A 21,295-nucleotide genomic window follows, 5' to 3' on the forward strand; every position below is an offset into this window, starting at 1 on the left:
ACATTCTGCTTTGATGAAAACTGTTAGTCCCGCTGAGAAAATAAAAATGTGTTTTGAGTTTTTACACATCTTACATTCATAGTAGGAATCCTGTTTTTGCCTGTGTTTCTATGCGCCAAACCTGTATTAAGTATAGGCTTTTGAAAGTAAATTGTTCTCTATACAGCCTTATGTACTCGTTTATTCCATAAGTATCTACTGAATAAGAATTTTACACCAGGCGCTAGCCTGAACTATAGGGACAAGGATCAAAAAGAAGTTGGTTCATGAATGTGCCATATTCCCACTGCTGATAACAGGCAGGAATCAGTAACAAAATCCATGCTGTAACCTAAGAATAACATAGTCCTGAGAAGACCTTTAAAGAAGAAAATTTCCTAAAATAGCCTTTTTACTAAAACCATACATGAAGTAAAAGTTTGGGGGTGTGAAAAACTATCCATACACAAACGATCCCCAATTTTCAAAGAACAGGTTCTATCTCCTATTATCATGGGGAAACTCCATACAACTTTAAAGGAGAAATGAAAATAAGCCAAAATAACATTTTCACAGATGTTTTAAGTTACTGAGGCAGGGAAGGGGTTTTTAAAGTCTCTACTTAATGTTTTATTTATCTAAAAGTGCTAAACGAATGCAATAAGCCAGGAGAGGGGGCTACCACCATTGCCTAACTTTGGAATCCTACTCTGACAGGTACCAGGGATGGCAGGATGGAAGGCATACAGGACTAGTCACTGCTCCTCTGTCATCTTGTGGCAGGGCGATATAGTATTTTAAAAAACGCCCCCGACTGGGGTGTCCCAGTTGCCATAAGATGGCATGAACATGCACTCTCAGGCATAAACATCAAAGAATAGCCAGCAGTCAGCAATGTACATAATTGTCATCAGCCTCGACTTTTTTCTTCCAAAAACGCAGAGGACTCAAAGGCAGTTAAGACTAGTAAATCCTACTAAATTTCAAGGCACATGTCATTTTATATATCGATTTGCTTTCCTTTTTAGCCACAAGTAACGACTAAAACAAAAGGCAAAAGATTTTCTGGATAAAGCTCTTCCATGAGGTGTTGCTTATGAAAATGATCAAATCATTAATTTACGTTCAAGGAATTTAGTTAAGGACATTATTTGTTAAATTTATTCAAGAAATACTTATCGAGCACCTATTTCACGTGAGCACCAGAGACACAAAAATGAAAAAGACAGACCTTAATCTAACTAGGAAAACGGACAGTCAGCTGGTGGGTGAGCTGTTAAAACGCAGGAGAAGAAGGCGGCGGCCTGTGGGCAGACAGAAGAGGAGGCTCCATGCCCAGTGAGCCACTTTGCAGAAAGAAGGTTCGAAGGGCGTCCTGGAGGAAGCCAAGGAGTCCCAAGAAGTGAGGGAAGAGCACTCCAGGAGGAAGGAGCCTAGAAGAACTGGTCCCATTTCCCAAATGACTGAGTCCAGCAACTATAACCACAGCAGTCTGAACTAGAAAGGGGAAAACGGAAAAACGAGCGTAGAATGACACTTGGGCGCAAGAAGGGAGAGATCCTGAGCTTGACTCACGAGGGAACCAGCAAGCAGCCCCGAGGCGGGGTCCAGGCACAGGCAGGAGGATGTCAACCCATACTGGCAGGCCTCGCATGCTGGGCTAACAAGCTCGGCTCCCTCCTGTAGCTGGTTGGGAGCCCTAAGCGGAAAACAGCACTGACCGCAGGGCAGTTTCTTAGCACCTACTCAGACAGCACAGAGGAGAAGGGACGGAGAAGGAAGGTGAGAAGGGTGAGCCACCAACGCCGTCCGTCGGGAGCAAAGGCAGACGCAGCGCATGCCTCTGGGGAGACGGGCCCAGGCAGCGATTCTACTCCAAATCAAAGATTACGAGAGTGTCTGCATTCACCAACAAAATGTTAGAAAAACGAAACAAAGCAATTTAAAAACTAACTCTTCAGCCTCTTTCAATTTAAAATCCATGACCTTAAGGAAAGTCATGCAAATACTTTCTGTTTCTGATTTTAGCAGAGGAAGGCTTATGTCCATTCGGAACAAGTGACAAAAGTAAGAAAGAAGAATCTCTACTGACGGCCCAGCCAGAGGAAAGCTGGAAGAAAGAGCCAGCGTGGTGAATGGGGAAGGCGTGAGCGTGGGGATGAGCAAACCCAGCAAAGGGGTTCCTGACGCTGAACGCCAGAGCTGCAAGCGTTTTGTTCCCCGAGCAGAACCACTGGTGTTTCTAAATTTAAACAGCACGCTGGACAGGACCCCCACCAAGAACCGTCCGCCGAGGGCTGCACGTGACTCTCAGGTGTCCCGTGGGCAAAGATGAGGAGCGAGGTGGGCGCGTGCTCCTCACTGGTTCAGCCGTCCATGGACGGCACCAGAAACCAGACAGATGGCCTGTGAGGGTCCGGAAGGAGGGCTCAGAGCAGGAGTGCGAAAAGAAAAGCAGACTTGTGGTCAGGTTTCTAAAGGCAAATAGAATTAAAGCCAAATAGAATTAAGCAGGGGAAGCATCAAGGGGATTACACAGAGAAAGGACCTCCTGTTCTCTTTCTCCCTCTGGAAACTCTAATGCTGGCTGCAGAGCCCTCTTAGGACACACAGGTTGCCTGCAGGTTAGACCAGCCCACGGACCTCCTCTGTATTTGACCCCCGGAGGCCCTCCCCCTCCTCCAGCCTCCTGAGGTCTCTTGGTTAACGCCTTTGCTGCCACCTGTCCCCTGTGTGGACGTGCTCCTTCCTTGCCCTGCCCTTGGCACAGCTAGAGGGAAAAACGATAAATTCTGTCTATTCCCAAGGCTGAGATGGGCTAGTGAGTCTTGGATGCATGTTAGCTTGCGTAGCTTTTAAAAAGGCAACAATCTCCACTTTTTTGCGTAACTAGGCAGTTAAGATGAAGTCTTTGATGTATAAACAGGATTTTCACAAAACTGTCCACTGCTTTCTCCGCTTCAAGCACCAGCCAGAGTAAATCATTAGCTGTCCAGTCTCTGTTCAACCATCTAATCCCAACAGGCCCAAATATATGCATACACAGGTCGGCTTCCAGGCAGCCTTCTGGTGGACAGCCAGTCTCGGGACAGTATCTGGACAGTGAATTTCCTACCACCCCTGTCCATAGAAACTGAAAATTCATAGAGAGAAAAAATTTTTCCATGTAAAGTGTATTCTTGCTGAACCTACTCAGGTACCTTCCATTTTCAGTTTTAACTGCTTCTTTCTCAAAACCTAATGACGACTCAAGGCCCAGGCCTCATTTTCTCTCCAGGACTTAGCCACCACATGGAAGTACGGCAGGCAGCGAGCTCCTGACCTGCTGATCAGCCTCCCCTCACATGCACATCCACAGGAGGAGAAGTGTGAGAGACCATCCAGACTGTGGGAGATGTTTCTGAAGACGTCCACCATCAATTCCTCGCCCTCTGTGTGCACGTGGCCACTCCCCCATCGAGGTGCCCCCCTCTCCTGGAGTCTGGGTTGGCACTGTGACTGCTCTAACCAATAGCATGCAGCCAAAGGAATGGTCCCAGAGTTCTGAGACTGAAACACAAGAGAACTGACAGCTTCCACCTCCTTCTTGGAAGGCTCACTCATAGGACACTCCCTCTCAGAATGCAAACACCACGTGAGAAGCACACCCCGGCCACGTGGAGAGAACAGGAGGAGAACCGAGGCCGGGCAGAGAGCCCGCACCAACACCCAGCAATGGGGAGGGGCCTGCTGGGACATCCCAGCCCAGTCCAGCCCCCAGATGTGTGCAGATCCAACCGACTTCTGAAACGGAAGAACCACCCAGATGAACCCGGTCAACCCACGAGCTTGGGAGAGATAATAACAGGTTGTTGTTTGAAGCCACTGTGCTGTGTATGGTTTGTTAGGCAGCAACAGAAAAATGAAACAGACCTCTCCACACAATCAATCAACACTGTGGGGTATAAATGCTGGCCAGGCAGCCATGATGTGCCTGCTCCCTTCAAATACATCTTCTCAGTTAATCTTCAAAACACGGTGAAACACAGGCTTTCTCACTGCAGAGAAGATCCATGAGGCAGAACCAAAACCCAAGGCCAGCCTCCCGACCCTAAGGCACGTCTCCTTCCCGCTGCGTCTCGGCTGAGCTGTGTGGACTCCGTGGGGTCACCCCCAGCTCGCGGCAAATCTGTCCCTTTGGGCACCAGCATGGCCACATATCTGCTCCCAGGATCACGTCCCCCCACCAGCCGCCACTAAACGCCCAGCCGTGGAGAACTTTTTAAATGGTATCGTAACAAAAAGTCAGAAGTCATGGTTAGATGGCCCCCCAAAAAATCAAACTGATGAGGCAATGTGGCAACATAACAAAAGCACATGGAAAGGCCTCTTGGCAGATTCCTGCATCAGAGAAAGTGCTGGATTAAACCGCCACTGAAGTCTTTTTTTATTCCAACAGTCTATGACCTGCCAGGCACTATGCAAAGCTCCTTACACGCACGATCCCATTTAACCTTCGCAATGGGCCTATCGGGCAGTGACTGTTTGACCCCCGTCTTAGAGATGAGAAATGAAGGCTTCGAGAAGAGCACAGAACCAGCAAGCGGCAGGGCCCAGATCCACACGCAGAGGTCCGTCAGATGCACAGCCACGCGTTCACCACTGCAGCACGTGGCTTCGCTTCCTTCGCTAGGAACACACGACTTTTTCCTAGTCTGATGAGTGGAGATGCAAGTCCCCAACGGGAATACACTTAGGTTACCCACATTCCAAGAAATGGTCCCCACCCCCACAGAGCCATCCCCGAGGCACCCAGGTCATGAGGCGGGCGAGAATTTACCTGGTAAGGCATAAAACCACGGAGGCCAGTTGAGGCCAGGCCCGAGCCAAGCCCAGCCCGGCTCCCCACGCTGGGGCGCAGGCAGAGGCTGGCTGCACACGCCTCACCCACAAATCCCCACCACTCCTCTGCAGGAAGGGCATCTGAGTCGAAGCTCTAGTGCCCGTCTCAGAACAAGGCCCAGCAAGAACTCAGCAAAGAAGTGCCCGTAAGGATGACCTCTGGGATCGCTTCACAATCAAAAACAAAAACAGCGGGGCCGCGGACCCCAGAGCCCAGCAGGTCAAGGCTGAGCCCTTGCTGCTGCAAACCTCCACACGTCCTTCACTCCAATTCACCCAGAGTGACAGACAGACCAGACTCATCCCCTCCATCACCAGACATCACGGCCAACAACTGGGCTTTGAGGCACTGGGCGGTAGGGTATCTGACTCGATAAAAGAGGACAAGTCGGAATTTGGCGTTGAGGACAGAGGTCATTAAAAGATTGACAGAGCAAAGAGCATTTCAACGTGATCGCCCAAGTTAAGACTTCAGAGACAGTTTCAAATTGGACCAACATAAGACCATACAGGGCAATTTAAATCTACGATAAACTCCATTTCCTCATCTAATACTTAACACTAAGATGTTGAGTCTGCAAACCACAGAGGGCCAAACCACTCGCCCTGGAAACACACACAGACTGTGAGGACTTTTAGAAAGAGCATCAACTAATAAGTGTGTTACAGGAAAATTAACTTTTCAATGAGTTTTTTTTCTTACAAAAATCAGATTTTCTATATCTTGCTTAAGACAGCAAATCACAAGGGACGAGTAAGTTTATTACAACAATAACCCTTTCAAGAAACATTTAGACTTTTCACATTTAAATATTTAAGCTTTAGGTAATAAGCAGATAAAAGTAAGGAGTGATTCTCATTTATGCTGAAGTCAGACTCTACTAACATCCATAATTCTAATAAGTGCCAAACCCACAGGAAGGAGGAAAGGAAAGAAGGGGGGGAGGGAGGGAAAAAGGAAGGAAAGGAGGAAGGAGAGAATGAGCGGAGAAAAGGGAGGGAGGCAGGGAGAGACGAAGGCAGGGAAATCTACTCACCCCTGGGTGTGATAAATGACAATAAATGCCCAAAATCTGAAAACTCTGCCATTCATCGTTCACTGATCAGTTCAACAGCCAATAAATAAGGAAAAGTTGAGACTAGCTTGAAAAAAGTTGAAAAGTTGAGACGAGTTGAAAGCCAAAAATACAAGAGAAACAGGAAGAACAACATTTTAATAAGAAAGAAAAGAATATCAGGGACAGTTAAAAATAGGAGGAAGACCCACCTGTCTTTTTTGCAGAAATTAATGAACCTAAAATTCATATGGAAATACAAGGGAACCAAAATAGCCAAAACAGTCTTGAAAAAGAAGAACAAATGTTGGAGGTCTCATACTTCCTGATTTTAAAACTTAATACAAAGCTAAAGTAATCAAGACTATGTGGTACTGGAATAAGGATAAACATACAGGTCAATGGAAAAGAACTGAGAAATAAACTCATACATATGCTCAACCGATTTTTAACAAAGGTGCCAAGAAAATTCAACGGTGAAAGACTGAATGGTCTTTTCAACAGATGATGCTAAGACCACTGGATATCCACATGCAAAAGAATGAAATTGGACTGCTACCTCACATGACATATAAAAATTAACTCAAAATGGGGGCTGGCCCCGTGGCTGAGTGGTTAAGTTCGCGCGCTCCGCTGCAGGCGGCCCAGTGTTTCGTTGGTTCGAATCCTGGGCGCGGACATGGCACTGCTCATCAAACCACGCTGAGGCAGCGTCCCACATACCACAACTAGAAGAACCCACAACGAAGAATACACAACTATGTACCGGGGGGCTTTGGGGAGAAAAAGGAAAAAATAAAATCTTTAAAAAAAAAAAAAATTAACTCAAAATGGATCAAAGGCCTATATGTGAGAGCAAAAACTATAAAACTCTTACAAGAAAACATAGGTGTAAATCTTCATGATTTCAGATTGGGCAATGGTTTCTTTTATAAGACACCAAAAATACATGCAACAAAAGAAAAAACAGATAAATTGGATCTCATCAAAATTAAAACCTTTTTTGCTTCAAAGGACACTATCAAGAAAATGAAAAAAACACCCATGAAATGGCAGGAAATATTTGCAAATCATATATCTGATAAGGGATTTATATGGAGAACATGTAAAGAACTATTACAACTCAACAATAGAAAGACACACTAAAAAACGAACAAGAGATCTGAACAGACAACTCTCTCACAGGCCACAACTAGAAGGAGCTAAAACTAAAAACAATATATACAACCATATACTGGGGAGATCTGGGGAGAAAAAGCAGGGAAAAAAAAAGGAAGATTGGCAACAGTTGTTAGCTCAGGTGCCAATCTTTAATAAATAAATAAAGAAAAGAAAATAGAATAAAATAAAAACCACAATGAGCTACCACTTCATACCCACTAGGATGGCTAGAATCAGACAGACAGTAACAAGCACTGGGGAGGATGCGGATAGACTGGAGCCCTCAGACGGTGGTGGTGGTACCCGAAAATGGTGCAGCCACTTTAGAAAATGCTTCAGTGGTTCCTCAAAACACTTAGTTACCATTTGAACTAGCAATTCCACTCCTAGGTATATAATGAAGAGAAGTAAAAACATAACATCCACCCCAAAACCTGTATATGAATGTTCACAGTAGCTTTATTCATAATAGCCAAAAAGTGGAAACAACCCAAATGTCCATCAACTGAGGAACAGATAAACAAAATGTGTTATGTGCCATATAATGTAATAGTATTCAGCCAGAAAAAGGAACAGGGTATTGACACTTCTTATGACATGGACAAAGCTTGAAAACATTATGCTAAGTGCAAGAGGCCAGTCACAAAATGCCACATAGTGTATGATTCCACTTATATGAAATATCTAGAATAGGCAAATTCAGAGACAGAAAGCAGAACAGTCATTGCCAGGGGCTGAGGGGAGGAGGATATGGGCGTGACGGCTAATCTGAGGTGATGAAACGTTCTGGAATTAAATATTGGGGATAGCTGCACACTTTGCAAATCTACTAAAAACCACTGAACTTTATGTGCTAAAAGGGTGAATTTTATGGTATTTGAGTTATATCTCAATTTAAAAAATAGAAGAGAGAAGCATGCAGAAGAGGGACTGGGTAACAGTAAACAGAAAAACAAACAGCGAGGAGATGGGCGAGTGAAGATTCCACCTGAGGACTCTCTGCCCGGCCCACATCACAGCCGCTTCCGTCTCCAACATCGGGCACAGGATGCAGACCCAACCAATGTTTACTGAATAAATGAATGAAGGTATGAATGAATGAATGAAGCAATAAATGAATGAAAGAAGGTAAGTCTGAGCTATGCACGAAGCAAGAATCTGCACTTAAAAGCAATAGAATTCACAAATGATAATAGTTTTGACTAAAAAAAGTGTCAAGAATTAACATAAAGATTATAATAAACATCAAACTAGTGAAATAATGTAATACATTTGGAAAAATAAAGGAGTGATATTCTTACTACATATACAATTCATGATTATTCCAAAGGAATCTAGAGCAAGTTTCTGGTTTGGAAAAGTGGGTGCCATTTAGTGAAATGTTAGGAGCAAGAGCAGGGGACCAATGAGTGGCAGCAGTGGACAGAAAGGAGTCTGGGGCACCTGTGTGTCAGCAGGAGTCGAGCGTACGGCAACAGTAACCTACAGCCCTGGGCGCCTGTGCTAAAAAGACACCCTGGGGAGAAATCTGAGACCGAAAAAGGCATTTTGCTCATTTCACAGGAATGAAAGCAATGAAAGCTAGCTGACTGCCCAGCTTGCTGCGAGAAGACTGTCCACGAAATCTCTCAAGCCTGAACTTTTCATTATTATTACCATCATAACTAGCATCAACGAAGGTTCTGCACTATCGTGACAACCCAACGTTTAAAAATATGTTCTTTGAAAATACTCTTTGAAAGAATCAAATTTCAACCTAAACTGATTTTCAAAATAGGATTTCAAAAGATTTGGCTCTGTCAGGTTCTCCCATTACCAAAAAGAAACAAAAGGCAAGAGAGAGAGGGAGACCTTAGCGCTTAGCCAAGTCATCTTCACGTAGGTGAATTTTCTCTAAGCAGACGTGTTCCTTGCCCCTCCTGCTCTGTTGAGTGTGGCACATGAGACTCCTCTGTAAAGGGGTCATCCTGAGCATCAGTTGGTACCATGTCCCTCTCTGCATGAAGCTGGTAGAAAAGGCTGAAGGGAGCTGGTTCCAAGATTTGCCAGTAAAACAACAGTAACTATCTGATAGGATTCTGGGGAGGGGGCAGGGAGCCTCCTGAGGAACAGACCGACGGACAATGAGTACAAAGGAATACGCGCCATGGCAGTGAGAGGACCTTCCAGTTAATCCGAGGTTTATTTCAGTAATTAGTCGAAGCAGCCCACCAGTCGGGGGTGGTTTGGAACTCAAGGAGAGGAAAGCCTAAAAAGAGATCAGAGTATTGAAAAAATGTGTTTCCACTGTAAGTTTACAAAGTGAGATGGCACTGAACAAAGATCTCTCTTAAAAAATGAATCATTTTTACTTATAATGGCCAGTGTTATAAGCCATGAAGTGTTTCCAGTGGCTCAGAAAATAACTGCATTTTTGGTCTTGGTTCTTAGTCTTGAGGTTTCGAAAGCTTCTGAAATCTGGCCGCTGGAGACACATGGAAGAAGAGCTGCCCCGGCCTGAGATCCCCTTCCCGCAGGGAACACTGTCGCTCCCTGGACTGGGCCCGCAGCTCTGCAAACTCAGTGCAACAAGGAAAGAGCCCCCGACTTATGCCGCAACACTGCGAATTCAAACCCATCCAAGTTACAGAATCTCATACGGAAAAGCAATTCCAATTAGCAACAAAACAAGCACATTTACCAAGGGTCATGCTCCAGAAGTTCTTTCTGGAAGAGAGTGGTTGGGAATTTGTATTCCACATTCCCACAGAAACGATGCTAAATAATACCTGAGCCACAAAGGCTTACTGACCTCATCCTGTCTCTGAGGCAAACTCACTGCGGGACCAGGCACGGTGCCTCAGCCTGGCGGCAGGGCGCACTGCTTCCAGCCACTGCCTGCTCCTCCTGCCCCTTCACCAACACCTTTCTTTACAGAATAGTCTGCGAGATGCGCCTCCCGCCTCCCGCTGTTCGCCAGCGATCATTCAAGACACTATCCACAGACTACTTTCCTGAAACTGCTCTGGCAGAAGTTACCAGGGGCTTTCGAATCTCCGAGTCCAATGATTCCTCTGAAACCCTCAACTGTACTGACTTCTGACAAGCCCTCCGTACATCGCTCTCAGCCAGCTCACCCCCTCTCTCTGAACCTTCCCCATCCGTTGTCCGCCTCCTGACCACTTCTCTTCTCTTGATGCCCTCCTCGGTCCACCTTTAAATGCTGGGGGTCCCTCGGTTCCATCATAGGCCTTCCTCGTACTCTATCTCTTTCTTATGGGGAGATTCATTTAGTCCCATAATTTAAAACACCTGGCACATAATAAGTGCTTTCACTTGTTATCCTTCAAAACCCAATTTGGTGATCATTTTGCAATATATACAAATCTTGAATCAGTATGTTGTACACCTGAAACTAATATAATGTTCTATGTCAATTATACCTCAATTTAAAGAAAACCAACTCAAATGTCACCTACTGTCCAAAGCCTTAACCAACCTCCTCCACACTCCCCTCATTTGTGTTCTCCAAGACCTCATATAAGCCTGCAGTACAGCAATCAGCACAACCGACTACGTGCTTACAGGCTGCCTCCTGGACCACACTGTGAGCCCCTCAAGGCAAGGGTTGATGTCACTGAATTCTACCCTAAAGCATCACTAGGCGTGCTCTGCAGGTCAAGCACAGATACAGAAGACCTGGAGGATGTCAAGATGCACAAAATGTGATCTTCATCATCTGGGAGCTTAACTCACACTTAAGGAAAGGCAGACATGGAAACCAATAACTGAAATACCAGGAGGGAAAGTGCAATGTTCACGCATTGAGTCCACAAATACGCGTCAAGCGCCTATCACATGCCGAGCACTCTACTAGGTACCAGAGATACAGGATAAATAAGACAGACAAGGAAAAGACACCTGGAAGGATATTTCAATGATCCTAAAGGACATGGAACTGCTCCTTCAGTGTCAGACGTTTCTAGCAAAGATTTCTCGTGACCCTTGGACTTGAGTTTTCAGTTGCTTTTTAGTCATTTCACATATGATGCAAGACTTATGGAGCAACAGCCTTTCTTATATTCCCCAAAGAATCAAGTGTGCATTGAACACTGAATTTTAAATAAATTGAGATTTATTTAACAGTTTTTAAAGGATTATTTTAAGGAGTAATAGATAAGGGCTACTAATATATGCACACAGTAAAAAATTACACAGATCTTAAAGAGAATCCAAATGGAAAGAGAAATTGTGCCATGATTTTTTTTGGCTTAAATGAGAGAATGCTAAGCTTAAGCCATAAACAACTATGCAATATGCTGGATTCAGGAAAGAATTTTCCTGGTGATCACATATTAGGTACATATTATGGCTCAAAACTTGGGCAATACTTTCTTCTATGGCTGAAGGGGACAATTACAAGCCTTGAGGAGGTAATTCTCACAGACTAAATATAAAGTCATCAGAAGCTTGTCACCCAGTCCAAGTCTTAAACTGAGCTTCCCGCATATGGAGCAGATAAGTGAAAGCAGATTAGGCCTGGATTCTCCAATCAGAGCCCATTTCTCCTTTAATGCTCTCAGAAAACCTTCTCAAATTAAGTGTGGCTTATCCCCTGGCACGGAACTCTATTTAGGTAACATGCTCTTTCTCCCCCGACAAATAAACCAAGAACAAACCAAAAAAGCGGAATATGAAAACAGAAAATTCATGGTCGCTTCATACACCCCCTGCAAACTTATTCCAGTATGTCTGACGACACTTTCAGAGGAAAGCACAAACGTATCAGAGTGGTGGTCTGGGAAAATTAAGGCACGGCAACATATAAATACCATGGTCCACTTTTGCTTGAAAATTCCCGAGCAGTGTCACAACACAGTGGCAGCAGCTTTTGTGTGAACACCTCACCTGAGGATGGCATCTGGCCCTTCTGGGGCCACCCCAGATTAAAAATGAACGGAAACAGGTAATGAGAAGAAGCTACAAGCCTGGATAATCAAGAGATTATCCATGAGGAAGAATGTTCACTATATATTTAACAAGATGAAATCTGCTTCTTGAATAAAACCTGACTACAGGCAGCATCCTGAGCTCCGGGAGGTCTGGAACTTGTGTGGCAGGCCCTTCGCCATTACTTACCAGTGTTTGCCTAACCATGAAAACAAGTGCCAATGTTGGAGGCAAACCAGGGAGATGCAGCAACATCTTACCTTTAGTTCCAAGTGTGCAAGAGATTTGACTGAAATAGAAGAGTCATCCTTATAATATCAAGGTTCTACCTACTCAAAGATTTCATAAATGGGCATCAACTGAGCCATCGGTAATGACAGTCATAAACTGTCCCCATGAAGGTGACTTCAGCTCAGTCACCTACAAATTCTTGCTGGGAATTGTCTGTCTGCCTTTTTTCTGCCTTGTGTTGCCTTAAACAAAGAATCAAGAACAGAAGGATTCTGTCTGAACTTTTAAACTTCCCGTAAATCAGGGCAAGCCATTCCCTAACGTGTTATTAATGAACACTGATGAACATTTACACAAGTTAGCTACTTTTAAATGCTCCTCTAATTGGCCTTAATTATAATATCTCTGCATCTAACTACTTTCTTCAAAAAAACCTTAAAAAGTTAACTTTGTAAACATACCATGTTCATAAGTATGAATTTTTGTCACAGATACCTTGGTGTGACATAAATTAATCAGAATTAATACCTATGATACAAGTGTGCCACTTATTTGAATATATGCTAAATGGACTAGTAAACACTAACAAAAGACTCGCGGAAATTACATGTTGAGTCGAAGGCATAACTGACTGCAAAGATTTCATAATGCTGACAACTCTTAATTTCAGACTCTGAAAACAAACAACGCAGAATGCAGGTCAACATTCTAGTAAACACAGCACCGTCAGTCCTTGGGTAATCCACTCGTGTGTCATATTTAGTGACTCAATGAATCTTCTCCACTACTGATTTTATAAGGGAAAGAAGAGTCTAGGACTCTTTAAGAGTCGAGGCTGGCGTTTCCTTCCCAGTGTTATTTCAGATTTACCAACTGCCAAGTGTACATTAAGCACATAAAATATTGGCAGCACTAGGTTGGTTGGCAGGAAAAGTCAAGCCAACTATCCTCATCATAACTCACGTGCAAGCTGCAACACTGTTCTCTAACTTCACTAGGTCAAGCCAATCAACTTACACCAAGACAGTGCTCTGCAACTGCTATAACAAATATTCACACACACAAAGAGATCCATTAGGTTTCAAAGCCACGCTCCCTGCCCTCTAGAGGTCTACAAAGCGTTTCTTACTCTGACAGTGTATAAACACTGGGCCACTATATCTGGGAAACTGACCAAAAGCTAATTTTGAAAAACTAAAAGCCTACTCTCTAGATCTGAATGTCTGAATTTTCACTGGCTCAACCAAGACCAGTTTCCCAAGACCAATTCCTCAAAATCTAGGAACCATTTTGGTAGAGATAACGTACCTTGACTGTATGTACGTGACTCAAAAATCATTAGAAATGTTACGTCAAATATAATTCATAAATGTTGCTTAGAACCTTCAAAGGTAGCCGGGATTTCAACCTTAGTCATTTTTAATCTATACCATAATATTGCTATGGTTCTGCAGCAACACTGTATCCAACACATCTGCCGTTTAGATCCGATTATCTAAATGGCATTTTGTTTGTTTACTATTCTCATTCAATAAGTTGGCATTCAGAGTGACTATCTTCTGTCACCCAAGGACCATACACTCCAGGCTCATCAATAAGCCAGAAATACAATTTTACTACGGACTAGAGGCCTAAAGAATACTAAATTACGTGGTTGGCATACTTCATTTACGTAAAACATCCTAGGTTTGTTTCACAAACTGAAAAGATTAATACAAGAGAATTTAAATACAGATCAAATTCTGCTACTAGAAAAGCAATATATAAGAAAAAAGGTTCCAAGGATTGCTGCCATAAGAGTCAGTATAAAAAATTCTTCTTCATTAACGAATGATAATACCCTCTTGGAAGTCAATGCAATGAGATGTATTAATACTTATAAAAGATCTTGAAGGTTTTAAGAAACTGGGAATTTATTTAAGTAATCTTCAATATGATACTGATTTCATATAAAAATAAAGCAGGGAGTCCAATGCACAGTTTACAGTTGTGCAACATTTTTATTTTCAGTGCATTTTCCCGTCTATTATAGTGGTAACAAATGTTCTCAACTGTACAGTTCAATGAAGTCACCCACCTTACGAAGTCCTTAAAAAAAATCCCTCGGTCTTTTTACCTGTTCAGTCCTAGAGCTCCACCGCGCTCGTGACAGGCCGCCAAGAATTACTGAGGGAACTGGCGAACTCACAGGTAGACCGTAAGACCATAAAAGGCAGAAACTGCACTCTTTGAACTTAATTTTGTGAAGACTTTCGGAAGAAATCTCTTAAGTAGTCAACAAATGTCTACTGAGGAGAAGACCGTAATCATGGTATTAATAATAACGTAAACTTTTCAAATAGAAAATTTGCTGGTGGGAGACAGAGGAGCGTGCTTACAACTGAAGAGACTGGAAGCAGCAGTCTTAGGTTCAGAACTTGGCTCTGTCCCTTAGTCATCACGTGACACTGGAAAGTTGGTAACCACCGCAGGGTCTCAGTTCTCCCACATGCAAAACTGATCCCCTGATGCTATCTGCCTCACAAAGCTGTTCTAAAGACTGACTAAGGTCAGGCACGTGAAGCGACTGGCAGGGCACTGGCTCGTGGTAACGCAGGTTGTGCATTTGGGGACGACTTGCCTTAAATTACAAGACCAAAGTGATGTATTCGGCATGTGGAATTTTATAGCAATTTGCCAGCCCTCTAAAATATTATAAGGATTTTTTTAACCTCCAAAAAACAAAACTGTTTGGAGCAGTCTGGACTACTGAAGCTCCCGTTAGTAATGACGACGATTTCCTAGCCTAAGAATGAAGTTGGTTTGTGGACGCTGCAGGCATCACACTGGTGTATTTCTGATTTGGTTCTGGCTTGTACCTCTTATCACACCCAAAAGCTAGGCGATCGACAGACTAACATCCAATTTGTACACGCTTCCTAATGTGAAACAACCAGGATTAGGAGCCCCAGTTACAAGGGATCCTGGGACCCACTCAGAGCAAACACAGCTTCAGATGGTGGCAGAGCCGAGAAAAGAAAACAGGCCCTTTAATCGGGTCGGGTGTGAGCTCTTGAGGAACACACAGCACAAGGCTGCTGAGAATGACCAAGCTTCTGTGCCGAAAAGTTGCCCGAGGCTTGAAAATGGACAAAGGAGAGTGCTGGGTCTCCTTTCAGTGGAGGGCGAGGCTTCCTGTAGCACATGCTCGGAACGGTCTGACTGTAAAAGGACGCGCACCTTTGACTGTCCTAGTGACGAGGCATTGTCCAAGGCCTCGGGACGAACACTAGATTGTGCAATACTGATAGTGAGGCAAGTAATTCTCGTCCACTGCAACACAAAGGAATATTGTTTGGTAGAGAGACAATTGATTTCCACCCCGTAGAAAAGATGACTCGGACATTTGTACTCACAGAATTGCCTTAGAGAACATTACTCAGTTTGCATCTATCAGCAAATTCATTTCAGCATTCCTGATGGTGCACAGGTGTGTACAATATCAACTCTTCAAATTCTCCTGTGAGTCCATTTTACTATCCTACTGGTTTTCTCATTAAATAATGAGTTAATTAAATATCCGACATACCTTTATATTTGTAGAGAACCACAATTTTACATTTTTGAAAACTCTAATTCAGCACTTCCCGTGAAGGAAGCACCTCCCCAGGAAGGGAACTGGTGCAGCAGAGAGGGGCTTTTGGTGCTGTCCAGAGGGAGTTATTTCTCTAAGAGACAGAGAGAAAGAGAAGTGAAACAAACGTCAAATGGTTAAGAGCTAAGACATTTAGCAAGTGAATGCATGAGTGTCTTATACTACTTTACGTACTTTCTTTATGACTGAAATGTTTCACAACTTAAATTTGTTAAAACTGCTTTTAAGAAAGAGTGAGCTGGGTGGGAAGATGAGGAGGACGGGCAGTGCCTCCTGACTCCCGCCTCAGCATCCATGTTTCCCATGGAAACAGATGCTCTAAGCCTCTCTTCTCCCCCAGACTTCTGCCTGCCTCTCTTTCGTCACTCTCCATGCCTCTATCATAGTAAGAGGCACATCACAGGCAGTTAACAAATGCTTACGGAACCGAAGGACTGAGAATGTGCTAGAACGTCAGCGGAAAGCAAATCGGATGCAGGAGGCAGAATTTCTCAGGGAACCAAGAAAAGGGACGGTCCCCAGGCTGTGCTGTCAGCCCAACTCTGGCTCACCCTGGAGAAAGGCGTGTCTACACTGGGCAGTCCCTCTGACCAGCACGCCCAGAGAAGAGCCTCAGACCGGCCTGGAGAAAGCCCGATTCGTAGCTGTGGGCCAAGAAACCAGCCGCCAGGCCTCAGCCTCGGCTGCAGGCTCCCTCTTTGGTACCGACAGAGGTGTTACAGTCAGCTTTCTGATGATCATCTTCCAAGACTGCTAACAAGAAGCCACTGAAATTTGTTAACAAGAGGGGACCAGAAGTTACGTGACACCACCGTGACTCTTCCTCATAATAACGCTGCCGTCGCAGAGCAAGATGTTCAAACTGATCCTCTTAAACAGCATTTGTGCTTCAAAATGTTACACCCCGCAGAGGGAGAGCGTGGGACAGTGGGCAAGCACACCTGGCTTATCTGGAAGGTGGAAGACCTGGGTTCGACTCCTACTCAAGCTCTTGATTCATTCTGGCCAAGTCACAGACCCTCTCCAAGGAGGAGCGCCCGCAACTAGCAGATTTAGGTAACGACACGGCCACATCTATTCATTTTAGAGCTGACAAGGTGATTATGAGTGCCACACTGCACAGAGCAACACACGTCTATCACGATTCTGTTCTAATGTTTGTTCTATGATCTAATATTTGTTCACCTGCGGGTGACCAAACTATAAATCGTAAAATACCTAGCTGGAGGTAGAACCCATGCCCCCCGGACAGCAGGACTCGCACTCCTGGTCCTGCTGCTTTGGCTCTAAGCTGATATTTGTCACAACAACCATATTAGAAAACTTGAGTGTGACGTTAAGAGGTACTTCATGTGTAACAGACTGGGTGTATTTATTCTCCTTGGATGCTTTTTAAATAAGAAATAGGGGTAAGCAAGATTTTTCAAGGAGGACAAATTCTCTGGCTTAGGCAAATACTTGGTTTAAATGGCTTGGAGTCAGTGGACAGATGGCCTGACATTCACTAGGGTGGCTTTCCCCAAGTTTCTGTTTCTCAAGAGTTCTTAGGGGCCAGCCTGGTGGTACAGCAGTTAAGTTTGCATGCTCCACTCCAGCGGCCCGGGGTTCACCAGTCTGGATCCCAGGCGCAGACCTACACACCACTTATCAAGCCATGCTGTGGCGGGCGTCCCACATATAGAGAAAGATGGGCATGGATGTTAGCTGTGCCTCTCAGCAAAAAGACGAGGATTGGCGGCAGATCTTAGCTCAGGGCTAAACTTGATCAAAAGAAAAAAAAGTTCTTACAAGAGACTAAAAGTGTTGGAAAACACTGATATAATTGGTCACAACCATGAAAAGAGACTTGCCACACAAGGAATATAACTTCCTTCCTGTATGAATCATACACCGAAGGCAACTGCTCTCCCCATTGTTGATTACCTACCGTAGCAGAAAAGGTCTGCTTGGAACGAAGTGTTTATTGTCACCGTGTGCCACTTCTGTGGCATTTAAATTGCACAGCTCTGCTCTGCTATGACTTTCAGTAGGAGATGCTGTTAACATCTAAATTTTCTCTCCTCCCTTCTGTCTCCCCTAATAAAATTACCACAATGTGGACTGGGTTATTGTCTTTTAGTTTTAATGTTCTGGGGAAAAAGAAAAACTACAAAATAAAACTCACATAAGATATTAAGTACTCACTTTTAAAATTTTTAGAAAATCAGACAAGACGTCAAAAATCCATTCTGTCTCATACCCTTTCTCCTTCTCCAATAATCTGGTACAGTTTCTTTAGTTAACATCTCCAGCCAGAGAGAAAAGCCAATTTAGTAACAACCAAAGAAGCTAACGTGTTAGAATCACCAGTGGATTCTGAAATAGTTTACAGTTTTGCTTTGCTCTTTTTTTTCCTTTAATGTCACTAAGAAAATTTGCAAATTTAATTTTGCTCCCTGAAAATAAGGGTATCATTCCTAAATATAGCCAGTTTCCCCACTTATCTATACCCAAACAATGGGATGGCCAGGCTGTCTGCAAGATCTACCTTTCCCAACATCATGAGGTCCTGTGTTCTCCCTGATACCCACAGGGCTGTGGCTTCCTGCACTCGTGCCTGCTCCCACCTCTGTACCACATGCTCAACTCTCACCCTGCCCCAGGCAGGGTGGGGCAGCGTTTGGAGGGACCACTTGGGGCAAGTAGCTGGAAAGCAGAAACAGTCGGTACCTCTTGGTGGAGACCTGCACATTCACTGGGCCTCATGCTTGTCAATCTCCCAGTGCCCCACAAAGGAGCTGAGAACCAATTTTACCCCACAAACCAGAAACAGCAACTGAACGGGCCTCTAACCAGGCCTCCAAAACAGGAAGCAGGGGACAGTCCCTGCAGCCACCCAAGGGGAACTGACTTGGAGCAGAGAACTCCCAGCAGGCTGGCACCAGCTAAGGCCATTGGTGAGACAAGGCCACTGGTGAGACAAGGCCACACGGTGCACTCATAATTAGGCTTTGCCTGGGGGTGGATGCAACCCGAGCTATCAAGTGATGAATGTCTTAAGCAGACCAAAGGCAACCAAGTAGAGGAAAGAAATCAGGACTCAGGACCCTGGGAAGCAGGGTCAGGCACAACGACCTACAGTTGACTATCTGGGGTAAGAAACGGGTGCTCTAAAAACAAGTTCATTCTTGCACTTGGAAGTCTTCAGTTTTGCTTTTTTCAATCTCCTAGTAAAGCTTTTTTTGGAAAATTATAATTGTGCCTCCCAGAGCACAAGAGGAAGCACAGTGCTCTGGGTTCACAGCAGGTGGGCAGCAGGTGCCCGAGAGGCGAGCCAGCAAGAGGGCAGAAGCCCAGAGGAAAACCACGCGCAGGGCACCACTGGGATATTTCTTCAATCTCTTCCTAACTAGACTTTTCCTTACGAGCTTGTCTGTGTTCGCTCTTTCGCTAACTTTGCTGAGGCCTGTTTCCCGCGGGAAGCAGCGACCGAAGGTAGGGGAGGGTCTCGAGCGGTGCAGACCAGAGGCGCTCGCAGGATAGAGCTTCCACTTGTCCACGCTGAAACTGGGAGAGTCCTAAACAGTGAGTTCTTCCACCCAGTTACTGTATGCAAAGAGCTACTCCTTATTCTAATGTTATGGCTGCCCTAATTTATTGTAAAAATGTCTTTTCTTTTTGAGAAAGTGTGATAGTAGATGTCTGGCTGTCAAGTTCTCTCTCTTTATACTATCCTTACTTGTAAAAATAAAATGTTGACAAACATGTTGGTCTTCTGATTGTTTTAAACCGGCTCGTGGGAACCACTGTTCGGGAAACGCTGACTTCACCCACTCCCTCAACGTGTCTGAGACCACACAGAGGAAAGCCTCGCTGGACTTAGCAGAAGATGCAGACGCGGGCTGGAAGACCTCCTTCTTCTTTTCTCCTTCTCCCCAAATCCCCCCAGTACATAGTTACATACTCTAGTCGCAGGTCCTTCTAATTGTGGCATGTGGGACGCCACCTCAGCATGGCCTGATGAGCTGTGCCATGTCTGCGCCCGGGATCCGAACCAGTAAAACCCTGGGCTGCCAAAGCGGAGCGCGCGCACTTAACCCCTCGGCCCCGGGGTGGCCCCATGGAAGACTTTCAAGAACTTCTCAGCCCAGGACAAACAGGAGACAAAGGTGATGCTGGTTTTGGTTTGTTGTCAGTAAGACTCAAGTCCTAAGGAGCTGTGCTGAAGCAAGGGGACCACAGCCCAGAAAGTTCAGGTGCCTCTCCAGTGACACGGCCTAACTGGGTGACTTTCATCACGAGCCCAAGCAAAGCGGGAACGTAACAGGTGAAAATGTAAAAGTAAGTTCTCACGGTTTCAACAAGCGTGTGCTTCCTTCCTGTCGGCCACTGTTGCTACAGGGCGAGGCTGTAAGAGATTGCGATCTGCTGGGAGCCTGGCTAAGAGAACCGCCCAGGTGGATGGACACAGTGCCTCGCAGCAGGGAAAGGAGATGCCGGCCTCATCCCGTGCCCACCGAGAGCAACCTGGCCTTGAGCAGAGCAGTGTCCCTGGGTCTCACGTCAGCGGGAAGTCAAGGCCATAAACAGAAGGTTGGAGGGGAAGAAGGGTGAAAGAGGAGCAGGTATTAACGGATCCCCTGCTGGCACTGCTCCCTCCGTCCACAGCATCCTCCCTCTCCCTGCCCAGCCTCCCAATCCTCCTTCCTCCAACCTCATCACAGCGCCTCCTCTCCTCACGTCCAATCCAAAGTGAAGCCCCTACATCTGGCCAAGATGCTACCAGAAGCTAGATAAAAGCAAAAGATTCTACCGCAAAGAAAGGTGCATTCAAAGTCCCGGTTTCAGGTTTCAGGAACATAATTTTCCCGAATGTTTAAAACGACGAAAGGGTTTCACACTTCAAGTCCACCGAGTCAACAAGCTTCTTACAGGCTATTCCCAGAAGCTAGCCACCACCTCTGACACTGTTGTAAGAAGTGTGCTTCAGTTCCAAGCAGCAACCTTAAGTCATTTAACCTGAACGTATGAATGCAACCTCTCTCCCGTTCAGGATTCCCATAAGCAAAACGGGGGACTCATGGAGCCTGTTCTCGCTCTACTTCACAGAACTGATGTTCCTTAAAAAAAGGTTTCTGAGACGCTTCCGCCTTGGGTCTACGTGGAGGGAGTCCCTCTGCGTCCCTGACACCTCTTAGCTTTATGGAAACTGACTGCCTACCAGGCAGGGGGCTGGGGAGAGAGAGATGCTCTTGTATATGTAAACACAAAGAATTTTCATAAAAGCCACGACAGAACAGTAGTCTCCACTCAGAACGGAAATGAAAAAGAGAACGAGACGTGTATCAGAGAACAAACTAGATTACAGTTAAACAACAAACAGGGAAAATCCCTGAAAACCTTTAGCCGCAATCTATCCTCTAAAGAGACACCAGGACACATAGAC

The 21,295-nt window shown here is 45.0% G+C and overlaps 1 protein-coding gene across 5 annotated transcripts in view; it reads right to left on the reverse strand.

Annotated features, from left to right (window-relative positions):
* Positions 1 to 21,295, reverse strand: part of MAP3K5 (mitogen-activated protein kinase kinase kinase 5) — a 180,756-nt gene that overhangs the window by 155,334 nt on the left and 4,127 nt on the right. The window contains exon 1 of one of the 5 annotated variants that reach the window (XM_070559386.1): positions 15,805 to 15,926. The exons of the other annotated variants lie outside the window; for them this stretch is intronic. The gene's annotated coding sequence lies outside the window, so the exon portion shown is untranslated. Of the gene's footprint in view, positions 1 to 15,804; positions 15,927 to 21,295 lie in introns of those variants that run through there. 5 annotated transcript variants of the gene reach the window in all.

This window comes from Equus przewalskii, chromosome 9 (assembly GCF_037783145.1).
Source record: "Equus przewalskii isolate Varuska chromosome 9, EquPr2, whole genome shotgun sequence".
NCBI classification, from domain to species: domain Eukaryota; kingdom Metazoa; phylum Chordata; class Mammalia; order Perissodactyla; family Equidae; genus Equus; species Equus przewalskii.